Here is a 19,169-nt window from a genome sequence, read left to right on the forward strand (position 1 = left end):
GCGGGCCGGGAGGGAGAGAAGCGCGGCCGCTGGAGCCCCCCCGCCGCGCCGCCGCCGCCACCGCCTCCCCGCGTCCGCGGCGCCCCTCCCCCGCCGGCCCCTCCCCCGCGCACCCGCCCGCTCGCCCGCCCGCCCGGCGCAGGCCGCTCGGGTTTGTTTTGCTGCGCGGCCGCCGCCGCCGCCGCCGCCGCCGCCGCCGCCGCGGGCCTCGCGAGCTCATTTGTGCCTGGCTGGTCCCCATTCCTCTCTCCCCAGTGTTGAGTGTCTGAGCCGTTGGCTGCTCCGAACCGTTTGGCTCTTTCCCTTAGTAACAGCTTTTACCTTCTGCCTCAATTCCTCTCCCCGCTCGCGCCCTTCCCCCGCGCGCCGCCTCCCCCCGCCGCCGGCCGCGTGCGCCCCCGCCCCTCCCCCAGCGGCGGGAGCACCTCCGCTCGCCACCTGGGGACCCGCGCCGCGCTCCCCGCCCCCGCCCTCCCGGCGCCCATCCCCCGCGCCCTCCGCTCGCTGGGGTTATAATTGCCTCTCACCCCCCGGAGGGGTTATTTTGGGGGTGGTTGGAGGCGGTGGCGGCGGCGGCGAGGAGGGGAATTTCCTAGTGCCTCCATTCCCGGGAGGGGGGAGCGGCGTTGGAGGCCACCGTTTCCAGGTAAGCGCTGGGGGCCGGACCCCGGAGTGGGGGCGGTCGCGGGCCTGGGCGGGGGGCGCGGGCCAGAGGCGGCCGGGGGCGCTGGGCCGCGGGGGATGGGCGCGAGTGGAACATGCATTTTTCAACTTGGCCCTTGGGGGAACTGGGCTTGCGTGGGGGGAGGGAAGGCAGGGAGGGCACTTGGGGCGCCCCCATCCCCCCGTTTTCCTCTCTCAGGTTTCTTTGAAATGCTCACGTGCCTGCCCACCCCCTACCCTTTCCTGGTCTCGGGGGATCCTCACCCTAATTATGTTGTCCCCGAAAATGTGCACCTCGGCCTTCTCCCCCTCTTCCTCCCTTCGTGCATTTACACCCCCTTTTTGTGCGTGTGTGTATGAGGGGGGGGAGGCTTTTAGGAAAGGATTTGCAGCAAATTGAATCAAGGAGCCATCATGAGGCCGACTCCTTTATAGCCTATTTTTAGCAGACGAGAAGGAGCTTTTCGGTGTATGCTATTTTGTGAAACCTCGGGCGGCAATGGAAATCTCCCCTCCCCAGGCGCGTCCCCGGCCCGGGCGCGGCGACCCCGGCCGGCGTGCTAGGGGCTGCGGGCGGCTGTTGGGGCCGCGCGTCCGGGGCGGGGGCGCCGGCCGGGGGAGGGGCGCGCGGCAGCCAGGCCTTGCTCCGGGACGTGTTTATTTGTAACTTAGTGCTTTCTATCGTCTTAAGGAGGTATTTGGTGGAGATTCTTTGAAGTTGGGTTCACGAGTGTAGAATTGGCAAAGTTATTGTCAGCTTCCTGGTAAGTTTTGGGTGGCACAGAGTCACGTTATTTTCTGACAGTGTAAAGGCCACGTTGTGAGGGTGGTTTCTCGGTAACTTCCTCTTTGCAACCGATTTAATTTTTTGAACAGAAGCAGACTTTTATTTAAGTGGAATATTAATCTTAAATGGCAGCTCGAGGGAAGCCATCCATGCGTTAACGTGTTCAGTATTTTTGGAAGTTCTTAATTTGCTGAAACAGGCATCACTTCGCAGTGGTAACCGGGATTAAATTTAGGTTGTGAAAATGGTGTGTTTCATGTAAAATTTGGGTTGTGGCTTTGAAAAAATGCTCTCTTTGTTGGATTGTCTTAAGTGTCTCTAAGATAATTTGGTGATTACAAATGAGAAATGTTGGAAACTAATTAGAAATTAGGTGTTCTCAATGTCTGGAGTTTACTTAAAATCTTGGACTGTGCAGGCACCGGGGGTGAAGAGTTTTAGTACCTATGTAATTTGCAGTTGACTTAGGAAAGTTTACTGTTCACTTTCTTGTTTTCCAAACAGGAACCGTATGCTGATCTAAACAAGCTTGTTAATAAAATGTAGTGGGTGAAAATGACAGGTTATTTTTAGTCTGAATTTTAAGACTGAATGGTTTCTCCACCCCCCACCTCATGTAATTAAGTGATCTTCTTCCCCCTCCTTTTTTTCCTAAAGGCTCCTTCTCCAATTTGGATAATAATAAGGCCCTCGTGGTGTCTTCATCCACTTACCTGAAACAACTTGGAATAAATAATTTCGATTACACGTTGAAGATAACAATGAGTGACTGTTTGGGTTTTCCAGTGTGATTCATTTTCATTTTTGTTAAAATAAGACCCATGCTACATTGATGTATTTTAGTAATGCCGACTTCCTGGGATTGTATGTTCTCACCATTTTAATAACTTTATAGTCTGAGGCACCTTTGTCTCCCCGAAAACATGGTGTATGTTGGGTGGTGTCCTGGGAGTTGATGGCAAGCTTCCCAAATTGTTGAGAGTTCTAGAAATAGTTAGCATTTACCTGTGGGGGAGGGGCTGCAGGAAGAAACTATGCCTGAGAGCAGTTAGGCGTGTGATGTGTGATTAGGCTTCTTGCTATTAAATCCAGGTTTTCTTGTTTGGAATATTTTTTTTTTCAGCCCTATCCTGCACTGAGATGTACGTAATCACAATCATTAAATCCATAAGTAACTATTTTTTGACGTTTGAGTTGTTAGAATCAGACCTGCAGTACAGAAAAAATACTGAACTGTATGTGGGATGAAAACTACGTGCCTGGGAAAAGTTTTTCTTAGTGTTAAGGAACTCAATAAAGTGACATGTTAATGGCATAAAAATTGTTGCAAAGCTCACCGTCAGTTTATAAGACATTTTTCTTTTAACATATACCAGCTTTGGGTATTAATGTGGGAGACACTGGTGGTAAATGGAGTGGCCCCTTGCAGAGATGATGTTTTTGCGTTGGTTGCTTCAAGGAAGTGTTAAGCATTTTAGTACGTACGTCCAAGAAACTTTTTGATATTTGTATTCTCGACACCTAATTAAAGGTTTTGCATGATTATCATGACACCAGTCTCCCGAAAGAACTAGAGCTAACTGCTTCCTGTGTTCTAGGAGCCTTTCAAGCTAACATGTAGAAAGGGCAGAAGATAATATGAACATAGGGGTTACTGATAAAAGGAAATATATTAATAGACCTTTTGAACATCAACCTGTTGATTAAATCCATCAGTGCAGTATACATACAACCTTGTCAGACAAGTAGGTGACAAAGGAATCTCCCTTGTTTGTACAGTTTGTAGCAGTACTGTTACAAAGAATTTCTGACCTGACACATTTTGATGAAGTTGGTTGAAATAGTTTGTTGGGTTTGTTCAATTTTGGTGTCATTTATATAAAAAGAATAGAGAAGAATGAATGGTAGGAAGTCAGGGGAGAGGTATGGCAGAAACATTGGCATTCACTAGAACTTGTATTTTTCTAGTGCATGTGAATTGGACTCATTTCACAACATTTACAGTATAAGTCACTGAAATGCAAAAAAGGAAAGCAGCTAACATGAGACATTTATACTTTATGCTCAGACATTCTAGTGGTAGAGGAGGGCTAGGACCCTAGAGCTGTGTAGTAAAGAATTGTTGAGTATCGTTCAGTTTAGGTGCCACCAAGGTGGTATCTCATGCTCTGCCACCAATAGAAACCTGAAGTTAAAAAGAAAGGACTCTGTGAGAGAGCTGATACTGGAGAGATTTGGCTGTTTACCCCTGTGGGATTGGGTTCGGTAAGAGTGCAATTGATTGCCCTGTTACCATAGAGCCAGAGGAGAGGGACTAGGTGCTCAGGGCTATGCTCTAGGAGGTGTGAGGTGCTTTCTATGCCGTTTATACCCCAGGCTGATCCTATGAGGTAGGTAGTGTTGGGCTTTTTTTGTGGATGATGAAACAGAGGTGCAAATAAGTTAATTCACTTGTTCAGGGCCACAAAATGATTAAATGAACACTAGGATTCAAACCTGGGTCTGTCTTAGATGACTGAATCTGCGGAATTTTTCCCAGCTGTTTTGTTAGTCTTGATCTGTGTAGATATCCTTCCAAAACCTTGTGTTTCTGATCAAGTTTATGATCTATAGTTGAGCATCTGTACTAACTGGGTCAGGTGATTGCATGGTTAAATGAAATTCATAGAACTCATATCATTGTGTTGAACTCCCTAGCACTATTTAATAAGATGCAGTCCTGCTGGGCACGGTGGCTCACGCCTGTAATCCCAGCACTTTGGAAGGCTGAGGCGGGCAGATCACGAGGTCAAGAGATCGAGACCATCTTGGCCAACATGGTGGAACCCCGTCTTCTACGCCTCTACTAAAAATACAAAAATTAGCCAGGCATGGTGGCGGGTGCCAATAGTCCCAGCTACTCGGGAGCCTGAGGTGGGAGAATCTGGGAGAACCTGGGAGGTGGAGGTTGCAGTGAGCCAAGATCACGCTATTGCACTCCACCCTGGGCAATAGAGGGAGACACCCTCTCAAAAACAAACAAAAAACTAGTGTAGGAAAAATCATTGAAATCTTTGTGTTGTAGCATAGTGGTTACAGTGAGTTCAAACTCAGGCTCTATCCCTTACTAGCTGTGATGTTGGGGTAGTAGCTCCTCATGCGTTTTATTTATTTTTTTAAATTTTTATTATATTTTATTTTTTTGAGATGGAGTTTTACTCTGTTGCCCAGGCTGGAGTGCAGTGGTGCGATCTCGGCTCATTGCAGCCTCCACCTCCTGGGGTCAGGTAATTCTCCTGCCTCAGCCTCCTGAGTAGCTGGGATTACAGGTGTCCGCCACCACTCCTGGCTAATTTTTGTATTTTTAGTAGAGGTGGAGTTTCACCATGTTGGCCAGGCTGGTCTCGAACTGCTGACCTTAGGTAATCTGCCCGCCTCGGCCTCCCAAAGTGCTGGGATTACAGGCATGAGCCACCACGCCCAGCCTTCATGTGTTTTAGTTTCTTCTGTGTAAGCGGACAGTCAACTTCATAGAGTTGAGAAGATTGAGTTAATATGTGTGAGGTACTTAGACCAGTGGTTGACATTCTAAGAACAATGGTTGACATTCTAAGCATCCTGTAAGTTTGAGTTGCTCCTGATAGGTTTGATTTTTGAAGTTTGTTTCTTTGTGTTACATTATATTTGCTTGTTATTTATTTTAGTAGGGGCATAATGTCACAGGAAGGATTTGATAGCTCCATTTCCTGAGTAACCTGTTTGAAGTAAACTTAGTTTTTTTACTCTTAAAGTTGTGGTTTAAGACTTACATATACTATGAATAATTTACATGATTGGTGTAGGTACAGTGGTGGATCTTTTGCATGCCTTTGTTGCTATTCTGTCATCTGGGATGGACTTCTTAAGCCTACTTGCACCAATTTAAACATTTTTCAACTTTCTTTTTTTTTTTTTTTTTTGAGAGGGAGTCTGGCTCTGTCGCCCAGCCTGGAGTGCAGTGGCCGGATCTCGGCTCATTGCAAGCTCCGCCTCCCGGGTTTACGCCATTCTCCTGCCTCAGCCTCCCGAGTAGCTGGGACTACAGACGCCCGCCACCTCGCCCGGCTATTTTTTTGTATTTTTTTACTAGAGACGGGGTTTCACCAGGTTAGCCAGGATGGTCTCGATCTCCTGACCTCGTGATCCGCCCGTCTCGGCCTCCCAAAGTGCTGGGATTACAGGCTTGAGCCACCGCGCCCGGCCTCAACTTTCTTTTTTTTTTGAGACGGAGTCTCGCTCTGTCGCCCAGGCTGGAGTGCAATGGCGCCATCTCCTCTCACTGCAACCTCCGCCTCCTCGGTTCAAGATTCTCCTGCCTCTGCCTCTTGAGTAGCTGGGATCATAGGCGCGCGACACCACGCCCAGCTAATTTTTGTACTTTTAGTAGAGACGGGGTTTCACCATGCGGTCTCCATCTCTTGACCTCGTGATCCGCCCGCTTTGGCCTCCCAAAGTGCTGGGATTACAGGCGTGAGCCACCGCACCCAGCTTCAACTCTTTTTTTTTTGAGATAGTCTTGCCCTGTCGCCCAAGCTAGAGTGCAATGGCGCGATCTTGGCTCACGGCAACCTCCACCTCCTGGGTTCAAGCGATTCCCCTGCCTCAGCCTCCCAAGTAGCTGGGATTATAGGTGTCCGCCACCACACCTGGCTAATTTCTTGTATCTTTAGTAGAGATAGGGTTTCACCATGTTGGCCAGGCTGGTCTTGAACTCCTGACCTCATGTTCCACCTGCCTCGGCCTTCCAAAGTGCTGGGATTACAGTCGTGAGCCACCACGCCAGGCAAACTCTTTAAATAAAAAGGGAACTCTTTCAGGGCTTGGGTCCCGCAGAACCTAGGGTTTGCCTTTTAGGCTGTAGTGATTACTTTGAGTAGGTGGTTTTATTTTATTTTTTCTGACCTTTTACCTGTGTGTTCTTTTCCATATTGTCAGCTGCTGTCAAGATAGTTGTCCTTGGAAGTACTGTTCCTCTATGAGCCTTGTCTTATGTTCACTTCCCATTTTTAACCATACTTAATTTAGCACTACTGTTTACTAATTGTCAAAGTTCTATGTATCAGGACTACACAGGTGCTTTGACAAGTACTGTGACAGTCTGAGTGCTGATGACCTGAATTTAACAGTGAGAAAATTGAGGCTTAGGTAGTGGGGGACAGAGCAGGAGTTTAGTCCCAGTTTGTGTGAATTCTAGGCCAGTGTTGTTACCTAGCAGTCTGTCTTCTCAATGAATGAATGGTTGTAGGTCTGGATTATTAAGTTTTTATTTGGTTGCCCTGAGCAACCTTTCTTACTCATTTTATCTTCTGTAACTACTGACAGTGTAATTTATTTAAAGTACTGGTTTCATCTTGTCAGTTCCCCTGCTGGAGAACCCATAATGGATTCTCTTTGCCAACTGGGCTGAATTTATATGCTTCAGTCTGGCTTTTAAGAAGGTTCCATTCTACCTATTCAGCTTTATTTCCCACTCTTCCCCAACTGGAATTCTTGCCGGCCTCTCAAATACTGTAGTTTTTGCCGTAGTCACTACTTTGCTTTTGTGCATGCTGTTCTTCCCTTTGTCCTTCTTATAGCCTAGTTTCAGTCCCCCTTCTTCCATGAATCCTTTTCTGGCCATCCTGACTCAGGATATTTCTTCTCTGAGATTCCATTGCATTTAGTGAAGATTACAAATCCCATAACTGTTTATTTTTTTGTTGCCCCAACTACAATGTTACATTTCTTGAAGGGATGGACCTTTTTCCTTCTAGCATTTGGCAGAGTTCTTAATACCATTTTCGTGTTAAAATGGATTGTGAGGGCCTGTGTTAAAATGGGAGCAGCGACAGCCCTCTTCCAATGTCATGTGGCAGCATCTTCTTTTTGAGTTAGACCTTAAAAGATTTAGGTGTACTATAGTCACATTTAACTGTTCATTTGAATTTAATGCTGCCAGAGTTGCAAAGGAAGAAAAACTTGTTAGTTCTTAGAGTTAGATGAACATGGATGGTTTTGGCTGGGCACGGTGGCTCATGCCTGTAATCCCTGCACTTTGGGAGGCCCAGGCGGGTGGATCACTTGAGGTCGGGAGTTTGAGACCAGCCTGGCTAACATAAAACACGTCTCGGCCGGGCGCGGTGGCTCACGCCTGTAATCCTAGCACTTCGGGAGGCGGAGGCGGGTGGATCACCTGAGGTCAGGAGTTTGAGACCAGCCTGATCAACATGGAGAAACCTCATCTCTACGAAAACAATACAAAATTAGCCAGGCGTGGTGGCACATGCCTTTAATCCCAGCTACTCAGGAGGCTGAGGCAGGAGAATTTCTTGAACCCAGGAGGCAGAGGTTGCAGTGAGCCGAGATCGTGCAATTGCACTCTAGCCTGGGCAACAGGAGCAAAACTCTGTCTCAAAAAAGCAACAACAACAACAACAACAACAAAACACGTCTCTACTAAAAATATAAAAAATTAGCTGGGAGTGGTGGCGCATGCCTGTCATCCCAGCTACTCAGGAGGCTGAGGCAGGAGACTCACTTGAACCTGGGAGGCAGAAGTTGCAGTGAGCTGATGTCGTGCCACTGTACTCCAGCCTGGGCAACAAGAGCAAAAAAAAAGGCTCAAAAAAAAAAAAAAAAAAAAAAAAAAAGAAAATGGATGGTTTTGCCCTTTTAATTCTGGAATAGTAGCCACAGTATTGGGGGAAAACCTAGTCTAGTTAGAAATTGTGTCACAGTAAGTTGACTTTATCTGGTTATATATGTGTCAGGTAGTCAGGTATAATGATGCTTAAGATTTTGTACTTTTTTTTTTTTTTTTTTTGAGACAGAGTTTCACTCTTGTTGCCCAGGTTGGAGCGCAAGGGCACATTCTTGGCTCACCGAAACCTCCGCCTCCTAGGTTTAAGCGATTCTCCTGCCTCAGCCTCCTGAGTAGCTGGGATTACAGGCATCTGCTTACACGTCCAGCTAGGACTTTATTTTCTTAATCTGTTAGATTTTTTTCCCTTCTTATTTCCTCAGTAGTGTACCTAAGTTAAGATAGTGTTTTTAGATCTCACGGTTTTACAGCATTCTGACTGCACTGGAGTTTCATTTGAACCATTACTATTTATTAATTAACATTTAGTATAGGGCATATGTATTATACAATGTAAATGAGTTTAATTTACCAAAAGAATGTCTCTTAACCATCTCCCTTCAGTAAGTTTTTATGATAAGACTGTGCTGTATTGGTTCCAGCTAACCAGGGTAATTGACTATAAAGGCAACTAATTTGGTGTTACATCCTTTTGAAGTTTTAATTTTTTTTTTTTTTTTTTTTTTTTTGAGATGGAGTCTTGCTCTGTCGCCCAGGCTGAATGCAATCTCGGCTCACTGCAGTCTCCGTCCCCCAGATTCAAGCAATTCTCCTGCCTGAGCCTCCCAAATAGCAGGGATTACAGGTGCCAGCCACCATGCCTGGCTAATTTTTTTGTAATTTTAGTAGAGATGGGGTTTTACCGTGTTGGCTAGGCTGGTCTCGAACTCCTGACCTCAGGTAATCCACCCACCTCGGCCTCCCCAAGTGCTGGGACTATAGGCATGTGCCACCATGCCCAGCTAATTTTTGTATTTTTAGTAGAGATGGGATATCACCTTGTTGGCCAGGCTGGTCTTAAACTCTGGGTCTCGTGATCTGCCCGCCTCGGCTTCCCAGAGTGCACCTGGCCTGAAATTGTTATTTTTTATTTTTTGAGACAAAGGCTCACTATGTTGCCTAAGCTGGAGTGCAGTGGCATCATCTTGGCTCACTGCAACCTCCACCGCCTGGGTTCAAGTGATTCTACTGCCTCAGCCTCCTGAGTAGCTGGGACTACAGGAACGTGCCACCCATGCCGGGCTAATTTTTTAATATTTTCAGTATAGATAGGGTTTCATTATGTTGGCCAGGCTGGTCTCCAACCCCTGACCTGGTGATCCACCCACCTCGGCCTCCCCAAGTGCTGGGATTACAGGTGTGAGCCACCGCACCTGGCTAAAATTTTTAATATTTATGTATGGAATGTAAGCTTTTCAGCATGATTTTCAGTCAAACAAAATGAGTTAGATTGAAAGCTCTGCTTTCTGAGAGCTTAGATTTATAACTCGGAATTAATACAGACTGTAAGGGTCACGCTGGAAGGTTAATACATTTTAGTAAACATGGAGTGCCCAGATTCAGGAGATTTATATGAAATGAATAGGTTTGAGGGATGAGGGAGGAGGAATACCTGTTGAACATTTAAACTGGGAAGCTTGCCACCTATTTTCCCCTTTATCGAAGGTTTTAGGAGGTAGAATTTAAAAACAGAAGAGGGAACAAGAGTCAGAGATGGTCATTCCAGTATCTTAATAGAGTAATTTCTTTTTTTTTTGATGGAGGTTTGCTCTTGTTTCCCAGGCTGGAGTACAGTGGTGCAATTTCAGCTCACTGCAACCTCTGCCTTCCAGATTCAAGCAGTTCTCCTGCCTCAGCCTTCCGAGTAGCTGGGATTACAGGCATGTGCCACCATGCCCACCTAATTTAGTATTTTTAGTAGACATGGAATTTCGCCATGTTGGCCAGGCTGGTTTGAACCTCTGACCTCAGGTGATCCACCTGCCTTGGCCTCCCAAAGTGCTGGTGGGATTACAGGCGTGAGCCACTGTGCCTGACCAGTAATTCTTTTTTATATGAAATTGTACTCTGGGCTGGGCGCGGTGGCTCACGCCTGTAATCCCAGCACTTTGGGAAGCCGAGGTGGGCGGATCACGAGGTCAGGAGGAGTTCGAGACCAGCCTGACCAACATGGTGAAACCCCATCTCTACTAAAAATACAAAAATTAGCCGGGCGTGGTGGCACGTGCCTGTAATCCCAAATACTCAGCAGGCTGTGGCAGGAGAATAGCCTGAACCCAGGAGGTGGAGGTTGCCGTGAGCAGAGATCGTGCCACTGCATTCCTGCCTGGGCAATAAAGCGTGAGACTTCCATCTCACACGCACAAAAAGGAAATTGTACTCTGGAGTTTCAAGCTTTTTTTTTTTTTAAGTGTTTAAAATTTTTGATTACCTTAAAATGGTGGATTTTTTTTTTTTTAAACTTTTTAACAAACTAGATTATCAGTCTATTTGAGATCTTCAGTATTTTGTCTGAGATCTGATATGGAATCAATAAGTGCTTTTTTTCCTAGTACCTTTTGTGTTTCTCTTTTCTTTTCATTGTGTCTTTTTCAGCATAGTGGAGAGCAGGACATTGTAAAGAGACAATCAGTGACTCAGTTTTTGAGTGGATGCTTTTGTTTTTTGTTCTTAGTTTGCATCTGCTTGAATGGGGTAGCATTTTAACATGGGTCTAATATTAAGCAAACAAGTATTTTTAAACCAATTCTTTGTAAAGCTAGGGTTACATGAGTAAATGTAGCTTCTATAAATGTGTGTTAAGATGATCAGATGAAATGTTACCTGAAGTTCTCTTATTTGTGCATATACTTGAATGAGTATACTCGATACTTCAGTTTCTTAAGATTCTAGGATTCTTTTTTTTTTTTTTTTTTTTGAGATGGAGTCTTTCTCTGTTGCCAGCCTGGAGTGCAATAGCACAATCTTGGCTCACTGCAACCTCTGCCTCCCGGGTTCAAGCGATTCTCCCTGCCTCAGTCTCCTGAGCAGCTGGGATTACAGGTGCCCACCACCACACCTGCCTAATTTTTGTATTTTTAGTAGAGATAGGGTTTTGCCATGTTGGCCAGGCTAATCTCTAACTCCTGACTTTTTAAGTGATCTGCCAGCCTCAGCCTCCCAAAGTGCTGGGATTACAGGCGTGAGCCACCGTGCCTGGCCAGGATTTCAATTTTATGAGTTTTAGGGGGATCCACGTGGAAGATTTTTTTAGAGTATTTAAGTACTAAAAATCTACAGCCTTTCATAGAATAATAGTCTGGAAAGTATGTGACATGAGCATAAGCAAACACCTTGTCAGTTGGGGTATAGTAATAGCATATTTTGGTGGTTACCTTCAATTGTGAATAGAACACAGTTTACAGGTTAGGGAGAGGTGTTTTATTCTTTTCCTTTAATTTGAACAGGCTCATTGGGAAGAGTATACACTAATCTTGTTACATTTTTGTTTAGTGGCTATCATATGTCATTAAACTCACAGTATAAGGCAATTGACTCATCTGCTTTGGGCTTCTGAAATAAGGTAATGAGAATAGATAATTTCTTTATCCTTTTTTTCCTTTTTTTGCAATTACCTTTTTATGGGGTAGAACTTATTAAAAATAAGGATTTTAGGATACTATTTATAGCTGTAGCAGTGTTCCTTGGTATTCATTCATATAAAAATGTAACATGATACATGCTTAAGATTTTTCCCAGGCCGGGCGCGGTGGCTCGAGCCTGTAATCCCAGCACTTTGGGAGGCCGAGGCGGGTGGATCACGAGGTCAGGAGATCGAGACCATCCTGGCTAACATGGTGAAACCCCGTCTCTACTAAAAATACAAAAAACTAGCCGGGCGTGGTGGCGGGCGCCTGTAGTCCCAGCTACTCGGAGGCTGAGGCGGGAGAATGGCGTGAACCCGGGAGGTGGAGCTTGCAGTGAGCCGAGATCGCCACTGCACTCCAGCCTGGGCGACAGAGCGAGACTCCGTCTCAAAAAAAAAAAAAAAAAAAAAAGATTTTTCCCCTAGTAAAATGTTGGGTTTTCTTTAAATTACTGTACTTTGTCCTCTTTAGTAACTGATATACATTCGTAAAATTATAGACTGGGGTCAGGAGTACAGTCTGTTACTGTATTGTGTTCTTGTGCCAGAAAACCCCAGGTGTATCATGGGAATACATCTTTGACCTTGGACTTTCGTGAGTCCTGCTAGCAGAGGTCACTAGTATTGACACCTGGTGAGAGATGCCTTTGCGTGAATTGTTCTTTTATTTATTTATTTATTTGATTGTTTGTTTGTTTATTTGAGGCAGGGTCTTGCTTTGTCACCCAGGCTGGAATGCAGTGGTGTGAACATGACTCACTTTAGCCTCCAACTCCTGGGCTTAAGCAGTCCTCCCACCTCAGCCTCCTGAGTAGCTAGGACTACAAATAAGCAGCACCATGCCCAGCCAATTTATTTATTTTTAATTTTTTGTAGAGACAGGATCTCACTATGTTGCCCAGGCTGGTCTTGCACTCCTGGGCTCAAGCAGTCCTCCTGCCTCCCAAAGTGTTGGGATTATTGGTGTAAGCTGCTGCACCCAGCCAATGCTTCTTTTATATATTTATTTAGATTTGGTGTTTGATTTTTTGCTAATATTTAAAGGACCTTCTCAAAGATACTTTTAAATGAAAAGACAAAGGGTCAGAAAATACCATATGGTTGGCTGCTGTTTGTTTGTTTGTTTGGAGACAGTCTCGTTCTGTCACCCAGACTGGAGTGCATTGGTGTGATCTCAGATCACGGCGACCTCTGCCTCTTAGGTCCAAGTGGTGCTCCTGCCTCAGCCTCCCAAGTAGCTCGATTACAGGCTTGTGCCACCATGCTCGGCTAATTTTTTTGTACTTAAGTAGAAACGAGGTTTCGCCATGTTGGCCAGGCTGGTCTTGAACTTCTGACCTCAAGTGATCCACTCTCCTCAGCCTCCCAGAGTGCTAGAATTAGTGGCGTGAGCCACTGCCCCTGGCTGGTTGGCTGCTATTTTAACTTAAGGGATAGAAGACTGGAAAGGACACAAGCAATACAGTGTGTATGAGTATGTGTGTTTATATATGCTTGTCATGTGCTTAGAGTGACTAGAAAGCTGTGAAAGAGATTAATAACAATGGTGTTGGGGTGGGCAGATTATGTAGTCACGTGTGGGAGAGACTTATTTTCATGTGTGACTTTTTGAACTGTTTATGTTTGTATTATTTTGAAAAAATAATAATTGAAAAATCGAGGCATCTGGTTAAGCTTTAAAAATCTTTATGTCTTTGCATTTGGATAGGATGGTCAAAAGAAAGGGGAAAACGATGTTAATTTCTCTTGTGCTTTTCAGTCAGTCCTTAAAGAGCTGAAACTGTTTATTTCTCCCCCCCCTCCCCGAGATGGAGTCTCGCTCTGTGGCCCAGGCTGGAGTGCAGTGGCGCGATCTCAGCTCACTGCAAGCCCCGCCTCCCGGGTTCACGCCATTCTCCTGCCTCAGACTCCTGAGTAGCTGGGACTACAGGCGCCTGCCACCTCGCCCGGCTAGTTTTTTGTATTTTTTAGTAGAGACGGGGTTTCACCATGTTAGCCAGGATGGTCTCCATCTCCTGACCTCGTGATCCGCCCGTCTCGGCCTCCCAAAGTGCTGGGATTACAGGCTTGAGCCACCGCGCCCGGCCCGAAACTGTTTATTTCTGTAAACACTTATTTTCATAAGTGCCTCCAAGGTTCAAGTGATTCTCCTGTCTCAGCCTCCCAAGTAGCTGAGACTACAGATGTGCGCCACCATACCTGGCTAATTTTGTATTTTTAGTGCAGACGGGATTTCACCATATTGGACAAGCTGGTCTTGAACTGCTGACCTAAGGTGATCCACTGGCCTTGGCCTCCCAAAGTGCTGAGATTACAGGCGTGAGCCACTGTGCCTGGGAAACTGGTGAATTTTGAATCCTATCCAAGCCTGATACTTAGAAAATAATTTAGTGCAAACTTTAGGAGATTTTGGTTATCCAGAAGTACATACATTTTGTTTTATTTCAAAGGTATTGCTTTGCCAAGGGTTTGGACATTAGGTGAATATCGGGGTTCTCATAGTAGTTGATTTTAATAATTATAGTATTTGGCACAATGGAATTTGTGGAACTATGGCTTCTGATACTGCACAGATCCTCTCATGACTTACTTAGATGTATGTGTTATTGATGTCAAGGTGACAGACAGATACATTCGATTTTGATGCTATTTTTGGTTGCAGTTGGTGTCATTGGTAATTGTGTCACTTGCAGCTTTTCATTGGCTATTTAGTTTACCAGTAAAGGGGCTTGCCTTCTAGTTGTGCTTATTTTCAACTTCAGCTGGAGCAACCTTAGAGAAAGGGAGCACCTGTTTTTGTGCACAGAACTCTGCTCTACTGTGACTTGACACTAGCCTTCCTTTGAGGGCAGTGGCGTGGCCCTCTTCTCAGCAGTAACAGGAGACGAGGTAGGAGAATCTTAGTCTCATTTTTGGCAGTGAATTCTCAGTATGTTACTGTGGTGAAGAGCTGGTCTCGAATTCCTGACTTCAGGTGAACCACTTGCCTCGGCCTCCCGAAGTGCTGGGATTACAGGCATGAGCCACTGCTCCCGGCCGATTAGATGTTTCAAGAAAAAAAAAAAAAAGAAAAAGATTTGTACCTTTCTTAAAAATAAAGGTTTTTGGCCGGGTGCAGTGGCTCATGCCTGTAATCCCAGCACTTTGGAAGGCTGAGGTGGGTGGATCACCTGAGGTCAGGAGTTTGAGAAAAAAATTCACAGGATGTGGTGGCGGGTGCCTGTAATCCCAGCTATGGAGGCTGAGGCAGGAGAATCACTTGAACCTGGGAGGCGAAGGTTGCACTGAGCCAAGATGGTGCCACTGCACTCCAGCCTGGGTGAAAGAGTGAAACTCCGTCTCAAAAAAATTTTTGCTTTCTGGAATGGAATCCCTACTTTTCTCCAGGCAACACTGCTCTGGTTGACAACTGACAACTGCTTTGATCAGTCACTTCAAATATATATGTTAAATTTTATACAAACGTTAACATAGATTCTCACTAAAAATCCATATGGCACAACACAGGGTATGTATACATGCAAAAATAACTGAAAGGTTTTCAGGAAGGAACTTATGCACACATATTTTCTATACTCTTCATTTAAAAACATGCTTTTATAAACCTGAATGAATTTTATTACTTTTATTCAGTGAATTTAGAAAATACTCGTTCAAAGGAGTATAGAATTGTATTTTTCTACTTTTATGGATTTAGAGTCAGTCCTCGATGAGAAACATCGATGTTCTGAATGATAGAGCATGGATGAGTTACATTTATTGGTGCTAATGTCTTTAGGTCGTATTCTGAAGCTTTATGAGGATTCTGAAGTTCTGGCGCCTCGATTTTGTAAGGCATACATAAGAAGTAAGATACAAATGATAAGGAATTTTGATTGCTCTTAAAGGTAAATTTAGTTTTGGAGGGAAAAATCTGAACAGCTGTGGCTTAGGAACCCTGAATGCTTCTTATAAAGGACGGTAATTAGAAACAGAAGAATGACCATTATATAAAGTTTCTTACATCCCATTAGAGAAGAAGTTTGGATAATTACATTGTTTTAAAAAAATTTACATGCTGTAACATGTTGCCTGCATGAAGTTACACTATTTGATTGAAGATTAAGCATTAAGCCTCTTTCCGTGACAGTCTTAAAATTAACATCCTCGCCTGTGGTGACCACTAGTCATCTGTTTCTAGCACAGGCTCTCCTTGATTGAGAGTTATTTGTTGCCTCATTTCACTAGGCAGATCTTTCCTTGAAGACAGGTGTCTGTCACCCATCTTGACCCTCAGCATCTGGTACAGTGCCTGGCACTCTTTAGCCTTTCCCTTGTTGAGTTGAATCCCATGAGGCTCTGACTGAGGTACAGGTTTGCTAGTACAATAGACTCTTGTTGCTTTTGTGGGTGATTCACATATACAAAACTGGAAAGGAGATACATCCAGTTTCACAAATTAATGGTGCTTTGGACTTACTGTGTTCCTGCTGTCAGAGTTTTTTTCTTCTTTTTTTTTTTTTTGAGACGGAGTCTTGCTCTGTTGCCCAGGCTGGAGTGCAGTGATACGATCTCAGCTCACTGCAAGCTCTGCCTCCTGGGTTCATGCCATCCTCCTGCCTCAGCCTCCCAAGTAGCTGGGACTACAGGCACCTGCCACCACGCCTGGCTGATTTTTTTGTATATTTAGTAGAGACGGGGTTTCACTGTGCTAGCCAGGGTTGTCTTGCACTCGTGACCTCGTGATCCACCCGGCTCGGCCTCCCAAAGTGCTGGAATTACAGGCGTGAGCCACCACTCCCAGCTGAATTTTTTTCTTTTTTTGAGACAGGATCTTACTCTGTCACCCAGGCTGGAGGGCAGTGGCACAGTTGTCGCTCACTGAAGTCCTGACCTCCCTGGGCTCAGGTGATCCTCTCACTTCAGCCTCCTGTCTGGGACTACAGGTACATGCCACCATTCCCGGCTCATTTTTGTGTGTTTTGGTAGCGATGGGGTCTCACTATGTTGCCCCGACTGGTCTTGAACTCCTGGGCTCAAGTGATCCACCTGCTGTGGCTTCCCTAAACTGGTGGGATAACAGGCATGAGCCAGCGGGACTGGCTGTGCTGTAAGAATTTTGAGGGTCTACCCTGCTGTTTGGTTTTTGTCATCTGCAGAATCCTATTGGCTTGATAACAGCATAGTACTTGCTAGGAGAAACAAGGAATATACTCAAAATGTGGGTAAAAGATTCAAAGACCTTGCTTGGCCTGACCGTAGCAGTTAAACCTGAATTGGGGTGTTGTTTGGACTTGCCCACTTCTTCCTGATATTTATGTACTCTGCAGTCTCTTTAGACCCTTCATCATGTGTTTCCTTTGTTTGTTTTTTTTCCCTAACTTGAACCCTTACTTTTACCTGATACTGAAATATGATTCTTGCCTGACTTTTTTTCTGATTCATGGTCTTGAATACCCAGTCCATACATCTACTGTTGCCCTTCTCTTTGACTGTGGTTTTCCCTCAGAGGTCAAAGGATGTGTACACTCTGTGCCCTTTGTCTCTTTAAACCAGTTGCACAAGTGATTCTGCGGCTCAGATTGGTTCTTTCCGACCTCCTCCTCTCCTGATCTGCTAGCGTGGAATCTATCACGATCTAGTATGGGGACATCTTGTATTTTCCTATGTTTTCTTTTTTTTTTTTGAGACGGAGTCTTGCTCTGTCCCCCAGACTGGAGTGCAGTGGCCGGATCTCAGCTCATTGCAAGCTCCACCTCCTGGGTTTACGCCATTCTCCCTCAGGCTGCCGAGTAGCTGGGATTACAGGCGCCCGCCACCTCGCCCGGCTAGTTTTTTTGTACTTTTTAGTAGAGATGGGGTTTCACCGTGTTCGCCAGGATGGTCTCGATCTCCTGACCTCATGATCCACCCGTCTCGGCCTCCCAAAGTGCTGGGATTACAGGCTTGAGCCACCGCGCCCGGCCATTTCCCTGTTTTCTACTGTTGAATGTAGGCTGGCAGGGGTGTTAGGTTTTTTTTTTTTTTTTTTTTTAAGGCAAAGTTTGGCTCTGTCACTCAGGCTGGAGTGCAGTGGCGTGCTCTTGGCTCACTGTAACCTCCACCTCCCAAGTTCAGGTGATTCTCGTGCCTCAGCCTCCTGAGTTGCTGGGATTACAGGAGTATGCCACCACGCTTGGCCAATTTTTGTATTACTAGTAGGGATGGGGTTTCACCATGTTGGCCAGGCTGGTCTGGAACACCTGGCCTCAAGCGATCCACCTGCCTTGGCCTCCCAGAGTGCTGAGATTACACCTATGCCAGTTCAGGTTTTCATTTAATGACAATGAGTTGTGGTAAGACAGAGTTGGAAAATATAGGAGGTTCAGTGTTGGAAGAAATAGGAGTAGGTGATGGCAACACTGAGTTGTCAGAGTGAGCTGGGGCAACATTCTCTACTTCTAGCTAACTGATGAAAATATCCAGGATAGCAGGTCTGGGGCCCGGTGCCATGGGTCATGCCTCTAATCCTAGCACTTGGTTGGATCACCTGAGGTCAGGAGTTCAAGATGAGGCTGGCCAACATGTTGAAACCCCGTCTCCACTAAAAATACAAAAAAATGCTGGGCGCGGTGGCTCAAGCCTGTAATCCCAGCACTTTGGGAAGCCGAGACGGGCAGATCACGAGGTCAGGAGATCGAGACCATCCTGGCTAACACGGTGAAACCCCTTCTCTACTAAGAAATACGAAAAACTAGCTGGGCGAGGTGGCAGGCGCGTATAGTCCCAGCTACTCGGGAGGCTGAGGCAGGAGAATCCCTTGAACCCAGGAGGTGGAGGTTGCAGTGAGCCGAGATCACGCCATCGCACTCCAGCCTGGTCAACGAGAGCAAAGCTCCGTCTCAAAAAAAAAAAAAAAAAATATCCAGGGTAATCTGAGATCTTGGATATTTAGAGACATATGATTGTGATGAGGGATCTTGGTAGATTTGATTCTGTTATCATTTGGAACTTTCCAGAGTAAAGGATGACGCCTTTGTCTTTGAGCCACTTTCTAGAAACCAGAATTTACTGTCAGAGAATATAGGATTTTCTTTTTTAAAACTTTGAACTTAAAATGATTGCAACAATATTTTAGCGATATTCTAAAAAATATTTAAAAATATAAGTTTTAGAAATTCGTTAGCAGATGAAAAAAACTCCAAGGATAGTTAACATTTAAATGAGCAACGTTTTCGTTTTCCTCTGAATGTTGTTAAAACAGACAAGGTACTATTAAATGGGGGGGGGGAATGAACGTATTATGTGCTTTTCCCTTTTTTACCCTTTATCTACTTCTCTGTAGATTAAAGTAGGTTTTTTTTTTTTTGAGACAGCGTCTCGCTCTGCCGCCCAGGCTGGAGTGCAGTGGCCGGATCTCAGCTCACTGCAAGCTCTGCCTCCCGGGTTTACGCCATTCTCCTGCCTCAGCCTCCCGAGTAGCTGGGACTACAGGCGCC

General features: G+C 45.4%; 1 protein-coding gene across 5 annotated transcripts in view; it reads left to right on the forward strand.

Annotated features, from left to right (window-relative positions):
* The first annotated feature begins 235 nt into the window (after positions 1 to 235).
* TBL1XR1 (transducin beta like 1 X-linked receptor 1) overlaps positions 236 to 19,169 on the forward strand; it is a 187,980-nt gene continuing 169,046 nt past the window's right edge. For 2 of the 5 annotated variants that reach the window (XM_025375091.1, XM_025375088.1), the window contains exon 1: positions 441 to 646. The gene's annotated coding sequence lies outside the window, so the exon portion shown is untranslated. Of the gene's footprint in view, positions 647 to 1,282; positions 1,428 to 19,169 lie in introns of those variants that run through there. The other 3 variants (XM_025375090.1, XM_025375093.1, XM_025375092.1) reach the window with 2 other exon arrangements.

The sequence above is a fragment of the Theropithecus gelada genome, chromosome 2 (genome assembly GCF_003255815.1).
Source record: "Theropithecus gelada isolate Dixy chromosome 2, Tgel_1.0, whole genome shotgun sequence".
NCBI lineage: Eukaryota > Metazoa > Chordata > Mammalia > Primates > Cercopithecidae > Theropithecus > Theropithecus gelada.